This window comes from Xylocopa sonorina, unplaced genomic scaffold, assembly GCF_050948175.1.
Source record: "Xylocopa sonorina isolate GNS202 unplaced genomic scaffold, iyXylSono1_principal scaffold0048, whole genome shotgun sequence".
Classification (NCBI taxonomy): Eukaryota; Metazoa; Arthropoda; class Insecta; order Hymenoptera; family Apidae; genus Xylocopa; species Xylocopa sonorina.
Window position 1 is genome coordinate 952,971 of NW_027490119.1, and position 9,304 is coordinate 962,274.

Below are 9,304 nucleotides of genomic sequence, written 5' to 3' on the forward strand. Positions count from 1 at the left end.
CTTCTTAAAACGCGATATCACATCACATTTCTATGTTTCATGACAAGATATAATATTTATTGCGAAGTGTCACGTATACATCGTATTCACGTATACATACTTCAAATGAATGTAAAAGCGACACTTCCTTGCTAGGAAATAGCGTTTGCAGTCGTCTACGTATCGAAGCAATAGAGTTCTAATGCTTCTTGAAGCGGAATATCGCATCTCATTTCTATGCTTCATGGTAAGTTATATATAGCAATAAAGTTCTAATGCATCTTACATATAATATTCATATAATATATACATATTACATATAACATAATTGCATATAATATTCATTGTGCAGTGTTATTTATACCTCGCATTCACTTCAAATGAATGTAAATGCGACACTTCCTAGCTAGGAAATAGCGTTGCAGATTTCTGCGTATCGTAGCATTAGATTTCTATTGCATCTCAAAACGCAATATCGCATATCATTTCTATGTTTCATGATAAGATATAATATTTATTGCGAAGTGTCACGTATACATCGCATACAATTCGAATGAATGTAAATGCGACACTTCCTTGCTAGGAAATAGCGTTTGCAGATTTCTGCGTATCGTAGCATTAGATATCTATTGCATCTCAAAACGCGATATCGCATCTCATTTCAATGTTTCATGATAAGATATAATATTTATTGCGAAGTGTCAGGTATACATCGGATACACTTCAAATTAATGTAAATGCGACACTTCCTTGCTAGGAAATAGCGTCTGCAGATGTTTACGTATCGAAGCAACAGAGTTCCAATGCTTCTTAAAACGAGATATCGCATCTCATTTCTACGTTTTATGATAAGATATAATATTCATTGCGGAGTGTCATGTATACTTCGTATTGGCTTCAAAAGAATGTAAATACGACACTTCCTTGCTACGAAATAGCGTCTGCAGATGTCTACGTATCGAAGCAATAGAGTTCTAATGCTTCTTAAATCGCGATATCGCATCTCATTTCTATGTTTCATGATAAGATATAATATTCATTGTGCAGTGATATGCAAACCTCGTATTCGCTTCAAAAGAATATAAATGCGACACTTCCTTGCTAGGAAATAGCGTTTGCAGATGTCTACGTATCGTAGCATTAGGGTTTTAATGCTTCTTAGATCGCGATATCGCATCTCATTTCTGTTTCATGATAAGATATAATATTCATTGTGGAATGATATGTATATCTCGCCTACACTTCAAAAGAATGTAAATGCAACACTTCCTTGCTAGGAAATAGCGTCTGCAGATGTCTACGTATCGTAGAGATAGAGTTCTAATTCTTCTTAAAACGCGATATCGCATCTCATTTGTATGTTTCATGATAAGATACAATATTGATTGCGAAGTGTCATGTATACCTAGTATTCACTTCAAAACAATGTAAATGCGACACTTGCTTGCTAGGAAATAGCGTTTGCAGATGTCTACGTATCGAAGCAATAGATTTCAAATGCATCGTAAATCGCGATATCGCATCTCATGACTATGTTTCATGATAAGATATAATATTCATTGTGCAGTGTTATGTATATCTCGTATTCACTTCAAAAGAATGATAATGCGCCACTTCCTTGCTAGGAAATTCGTATGCAGATGTCTATGTATCGTAGCAATAGGGTTCCAATTCTTCTTAAAACGCGATATGGCATCTCATTTCTATGTTTCATGATAAGATATAATATTCATTCTGCAGTGATATGTATATCTCGTCTACACTTCAAAAGAATGTAAATGCTACACTTCCTTGCTAGGAAATAGCGTTTGCAGATATCTACGTATCGAAGCAATAGAGATCTAATGCTTCTTAAATCGCGATATCGCATCTCATGGCTATGTTTCATGATAAGATATAATATTCAGTGCGAAGTGTCATGTATACCTCGTATTCACTTCAAAAGAATGTAAATGCTACACTTCCTTGCTAGGAAATAGCGTTTGCAGGTGCCTACGTATCGCAGCAATAGATTTCTGATGCTGCTTAAATCGCGATATCGCATCTCATTTCTATGTTTCATGATAAGATATAATATTCATTGTGCAGTGTTATGTATATCTCGTAATCGCTTCAAAAGAATGTAAATGCTACACTTCCTTGCTAGGAAATAGCGTTTGCAGATATCTACGTATCGAAGCAATAGAGATCTAATGCTTCTTAAATCGCGATATCGCATCTCATGGCTATGTTTCATGATAAGATATAATATTCAGTGCGAAGTGTCATGTATACCTCGTATTCACTTCAAAAGAATGTAAATGCTACACTTCCTTGCTAGGAAATAGCGTTTGCAGGTGCCTACGTATCGCAGCAATAGATTTCTGATGCTGCTTAAATCGCGATATCGCATCTCATTTCTATGTTTCATGATAAGATATAATATTCATTGTGCAGTGTTATGTATATCTCGTAATCGCTTCAAAAGAATGTAAATGCGACACTTCCTTTGTAGGAAATAGCGTTTGCTGATGTCTACGTATCGTAGCATTAGGGTTCTAATGCCTCTTAAATCGCGATATCGCATCTCATTTCTATGTTTCATGATAAGATATAATATTCATTGTGCAGTGATATGTATATCCCGTCTACACTTCAAAAGTATGTAAATGCGACACTTCCTTGCTAGGGAATAGCGATTGCGGGTGTCTACGTATCGAAGCAATAGATTTCTAGTGCTGCTTAAATCGCGATATCGCATTCCATTTCTATGTTTCATGATAAGATATAATATTCATTGTTCAGTGTTATGTATACCTCGTATTCGCTTCAATAGAATGTAAATGCGACACTTCCTTGCTAGGAAATAGCGTTTGCAGATGTCCACGTATCGTAGCAAGAGAGTTCTAATGCTTCTTGAAACTCGATATCGCATCTCATTCCTATGCTTCATGATAAGCTATAATACTCATTGCGAAGTGTTACGTATACCTCGAATACACTTTAATGAACGTAAGTGCGACACTTCCTTGCTAGGAAGTAGCGTTTGCAGTTGTCTACGTATCGAAGCAACAGAGTACTGGTGCTTCTTAAATCGCAATATCGCATCTGAATTCTATGTTTCATGATAAGATATAATATTCATTGCGAAGTGTCATGTATTCCTCGTATTCACTTCAAAAGAATGTAAATGCGACAACTTCTTGCTAGGGAATAGCGTTTGCAGATGTCTACTTATCGTAGCAATAGGGTTCTAATGCTTCTTAAATCGCGAAATCGCATCCCATATCTGTTTCGTGATAAGATGTAATATTCATTGTGGAGTGTTATTTAAACCTTGTATTCACCTCAAAAGAATGTAAGTGCAACACTTCCTTGCTAGAAAATAGCGTTTGCAGTTGCCTACGTATCGTAGCAATAGATTTCTAATCCTTCTTAAAACGCCGTAGCGCATCTCATTTATATGTTTCATGATAAGATATAATATTCATTGCGATGTGTCATGTGTACCTTGTATTCACTTCAAAAGAATGTAAATGCGACACTTCCTTGCTAGGAAATAGCGTTTCAAGATGACTAGGTATGGAAACAATAGAGTTCTAATGCTTCTTAAAACGAGATGTCGCACCTCATTTCTATGTTTCATTATAAGATATATTATTCATTGCGTAGTGTCATGTATACTTCGTTTTCACTTCAAAAGAATGTAAATGCGACACATCCTTGCAAGGAAGCAGCGTTGGCAGATGTCTACGTATCGAAGCAATAGTATTCCAATGCCTCTAAAATCGCGATATCGCATCTCATTTCTATGCTTCATGATAAGATATAATATTCATTGTAGAGTGTTGTGTATACCTCGTATTCACTTCAAAAGGGTGTAAATGCGACACTTCCTTGCTAGGAAATAGCGTCTGCAGATGTCTACGTCTCGAAGCATTAGAGTTCTAATGCTTCTCAAAACGCGATATCGCAGCACATTTCTATGTCTCATGGTAAGATATAATGTTCACTGCGAAGTGTTATGTATTTGTCGACTACACTTCAAATGAATGTAAATGAGACACCTCCTTTCTAGGAAATAGCGTTTCCAGATGTCTGTGCATCGAAGCAATAGAGTTCTAATGCTCCTTAGACAGCGATATCGCATCTCTTTCCTATGTTTCTTGATAAGATATAATATTCATGTGAAGTGTTATGCGTACTTCGTATGTACCACAAAAGAATGTAAGTGCGACACTTCCTTCCTGGGAAATAGCGTTTGCAGATGTCTACGTATCGTAGCAATAGAGATCTAATGCTTCTTAAAGCGCGATATCGCATCTCATTAATATGTCTCGTGATAAGATATGATATTCATTGCGAAGTATTATGTATTCCTCGTCAACACTTCAAATGAATGTAAATGCGACACTTCCTTGCTAGGAAATAGCGATGTGAGATGTCTGCGTATCGAAGCAACGGAGTTCTAATGCTTCTTAAATCGCGATATCGCATCTCATTTCTATGTTTCATGATAAGATATAATATTCATTGTGCAGTGATATGCAAACCTCGTATTCGCTTCAAAAGAATGTAAATGCGACACTTCCTTGCTAGGCAATAGCGTTTGCAGATGTCTACGTATCGTAGCATTAGGGTTCTAATGCTTCTTAGATCGCGATATCGCATCTCATTTCTGTTTCATGATAAAATATAATATTCATTGTGGAATGATATGTATATCTCGCCTACACTTCAAAAGAATGTAAATGCAACACTTCCTTGCTAGGAAATAGCGTCTGCAGATGTCTACGTATCGTAGAGATAGAGTTCTAATTCTTCTTAAAACGCGATATCGCATCTCATTTGTATGTTTCATGATAAGATACAATATTGATTGCGAAGTGTCATGTATACCTAGTATTCACTTCAAAACAATGTAAATGCGACACTTGCTTGCTAGGAAATAGCGTTTGCAGATGTCTGCGTATCGTAGCAATAGATTTCTAACGCTTCTTAAAGCGCGATATCGCATCTCATTTCTATGTTTCATGATAAGATATAATATTCATTGCGAAGTGTTATATACTCCTAATATTCACTTCAAATGAATGTAAGTGCGACACTTCCTTGCTAGGAAGAAGCGTTTCCAGATGTCTACGTATCGAAGCAGCAGAGTTCTGATGCTTCTTAAAACAAGATATCGCAACTCATTTCTATGTTTAATGAAGAGATATAATATTCATTGCGAAGTGTCATGTATACCTCGTATTCACTTGAAAGGAATGTAATTGCGACACATCCTTGCTACGAAATAGCGTTTCCAGATATCTACGTATCGTCGCAATAGCGTTCTAATGCCTCTCAAAACGCGATATGGTATCTCATTTCTATGTCTCATGATAAGACATAATATTCACTGCGATGTGTCATGTATACTTCGTATTCACTTCAAGTGAATGTAAATGCGTCACTTCCTTGCTAGGAAATAGCGTTTGTAGATGTCTGCGTATCGAAGCATTTGAGGTCTAATGCTTCTTAAATCGCGAAATCGCATCCCATATCTGTTTCGTGATAAGATGTAATATTCATTGTGGAGTGTTATTTAAACCTTGTATTCACCTCAAAAGAATGTAAGTGCAACACTTCCTTGCTAGGAAATAGCGTTTGCAGTTGCCTACGTATCGTAGCAATAGATTTCCAATGCTTCTTAAAACGCCATAGCGCATCTCATTTATATGTTTCATGTAAAGATATAATATTCATTGCGATGTGTCATGTATACCTTGTATTCACTTCAAAAGAATGTAAATGCGACACTTCCTTTCTAGGAAATAGCGTTTCAAGATGACTAGGTATGGAAACAATAGAGTTCTAATGCATCTTAAAACGAGATGTCGCACCTCATTTCTATGTTTCATGATGAGATATAATATTCATTGCGAAGTGTCATGTATACCTCGTATTTACTTCAAAAGAACGTAAATGCGACAATTCCTTGCCAGGAAATAGCGATTGCAGATGTCTACGTATCGTATTAATGGGGTTCTAATGCTTCTCAAATCGCGATATAGCATCTCATTTCGAAATCTCACTATAAGATATAATATTCATTGTGCGGTGTTATGTATACCTCGTATTCACTTCAAATGAATGTAAATGCGACTCTTCCTTGCTAGGAAATAGCGTTGGCAGATGTCTATGTATCGAAGCAAAGCAGTTCTAATGCTTCTTAAAACGAGATATCGCATCTCATTTCTATGTTTCATGATAAGATATAATATTCATTGTGGAGTGTCATGTATACCTCGTATTCACATCAAAAGAATGTAAATACGACACTTCCTTCCTAGGAATTAGCGTTAACAGATGTCGACGTTTCGTAGCAATAGAGTTCTAATGCTTCTTAAAACGCGAAACCGCTTCTCATTTATATGCTTCATGATAAGATATAATATTCATTGTGGAGTGTTATGTATACCTCGCATACACTTCAGAAGAATGTAAATGCGACACTTTCTTGCTAGGAAACAGCGTCTGCAGATGTTTACGCATCGTAGCAATAGAGTTCTAATGCTTCTTAAAACGCGCTCTCACATCACATTTCTATGTTTCATGATAAGATATAATATTCATTGCGAAGTTTCATGTATTTCTCGTATTCACTTCAAATGAATGTAAATGCGACGCTTCCTTGCTAGGAAATAGCGTTTGCAGATGTCTACGTATCGAAGCAATAGAGTTGTAATGCTTCTTAAATCGCGATATCGCATCTCATTCATATGTTCCGATATAAGATATAATATTCATTGTGTAGTTTTATGTATACCTCGTATACAATTCAAAAGAATGTAACTGCGACACTTCCTTGCTAGGAAATGGCGTTTGCAGATGTCTACGTAACGTAGCAATAGTGTTCTGATGCTTCCTAAAACGCGATATCGCATCTCATTTCTATGTTTCATGATAAGATATGATATTCAATGCCAAGTGGCATGTATACCTCGCATACACTTCAAATGAATGTAAATGCGTCACTGCCTTGCTAGTATATATCGATGGCAGATGTCTACGTATCGAAGCAACAGAGTTCTAATGCTTCTTAAAACGAGATATCGCATCTCACATCTATGTTTTATGATAAGATATAATATTCATAGTGCAGTGTTATGTATACGTCGTATTCACTTCAATAGAATGTAAATACGACACTTCCTTGCTAAGAAGTAGCGTTTGCAGATGTCTACGTATATTAGCAATAGAGTTCTAATGCTTCTTAAAACACGATATCGCATCTCATTTCTATGTTTCATGATAAGATATGATATTCACTGCGGAGTGTCATGTGTACTACGTATTCACTTCAGAAGAATGTAAATGCGACACTTCCTTGCTTGGAAGTAGCGTTCTCAGATGTCTACGTATCGAAGCAATAGAATTCTAATCCTTCTTAAATCGCAATATCGCATCTCATTTCTATGTTTTATGATAAGATATAATATTCATTGCGAAGTGTCATGTATACCTCGCATACTTTTCAAATGAAAGTAAATGCGACACTTCCTTGCTAGGATATAGCGATGGCAGATGTCCTCGTATCGAAGCCACAGATTTCTAATGCTTCTTAAAACGAGATATCGCACCCATTTCTATGTTCCATGATAAGATATAATATTCATTGCGAAGTGTCTTGAGTACCACGCATACACTTCAAACGTATTAAAAGGCGACACTTCATTGCTAGGTAATAGCGTTTGCAGATGTCTACGTATCGAAGCAATAGATTTCCAATGCTTCTTAAAACGAGAAATCGCTCCCCATTTATATGCATCATGAAAAGATATAATATTCATTCTGGAGTGTTATGTATACGTCGTATTCACTTCAAAAGAATGTAAATGCGACACTTCCTTGCTAGGAAATAGCGTTGGCAGATGTCTACATATCGAAGCAATATGGTTCTAATGTTTCTTAAAACGAGATATAGCACCTCAATTCTGTTTTAGGATAAGATATAATATTCATTGCGGAGTGTCGTGTATACTTCGTATTCACTTCAAATGAATGTAAATGCGACACTTCCTTGCTAGGAAATAGCGTTTGCAGATGTCTACGTATCGTAGCAGTAGAGTTCTAATGCTTCTTAAAACGCGATATCGCATCAGATTTCTATGTTTCATGATAAGGTATAATATTCATTGCGAAGTGTCATGTATACCTCGCATTCACTTCAAAAGAATGTAAATGCGACACTTCCTTGCTGGGCAGTAGCATTTGCAGACGTCTACGTACCGAAGCAATAGAGTTCCAATGCACCTTAAATAGCGATATCGCATCTCATTTCTATGTTTCCTGATAAGATATAATATCCATTGCAAAGTGTTGTGTATACCTCGTATTCACTTCAAATGAATGTCAGTGCGACACATCCTTGCTATTAAATAGCGTTTGCAGATGACGGCGTATCGTAGCAATAGATTACTAATGCTTTTTAAATCGCGGCATCGCATCTCATTTCTATGTTTCAAGATATGATATAATATTCATTGCGATGTGTCATGTATACTTCGTATTCACTTCAAATGAAAGTAAATGCGACACTTCCTTGCTAGGAAATAGCGTTTCCAGATATCTACGTATCGTAGCAATAGAGTTCTAATGCTTCTTAAAACGCCATATCGCATCCCATTTCTACGTTTTATGATAAGATATAATATTCATTGTGGAGTATTATGTATTCCTGGTATTCACTTCAAAAGAATGTCAATGCGACACTTCCTTTCTAGGAAATAGCGCTGGCAGGGGTCTACGTATCGTAGCATTAGAGTTCTAATGCTACTAAAAACGCGATATCGCATCTCATTTCTATGTCTCATGATAAGCAATAATATTCATTGTGTAGTGTTATGTATACCTCGTACTCACTTCAAAAGAATGTAAATGCGACACTTCCTTGCTAGGAAATAGCGTCTGCAGATGTCTACGTATCGAAGCAATAGAGTTCTAATGCTCCTTAGAACGCGATATCGCATCTCATTTCTATGTTTCATGATAAGATATAATATTCATTGCGAAGTGTCATGTGTACCTCGTATACCATTCAAAAGAATGTTAACACGACACTTCCTTGCTGGAAGTTGCTTCTGCAGATGTCTACGTATGGAAGCAATAGAGTTCTAATGCTTTATAAATCACGATATCGCATCTCATTTCTATGTTTCATGATAAGATATAATATTCAATGTGCAGTGTTATGTATACCTCGTGTTCACTTCAAAAGAAAGTAAGTGCGACTCTTCCTTGCTAGTAAATGGCGTTTGCAGACGTCTACGTATCGTAGCATTAGAGTTCTAATGCTACTAAA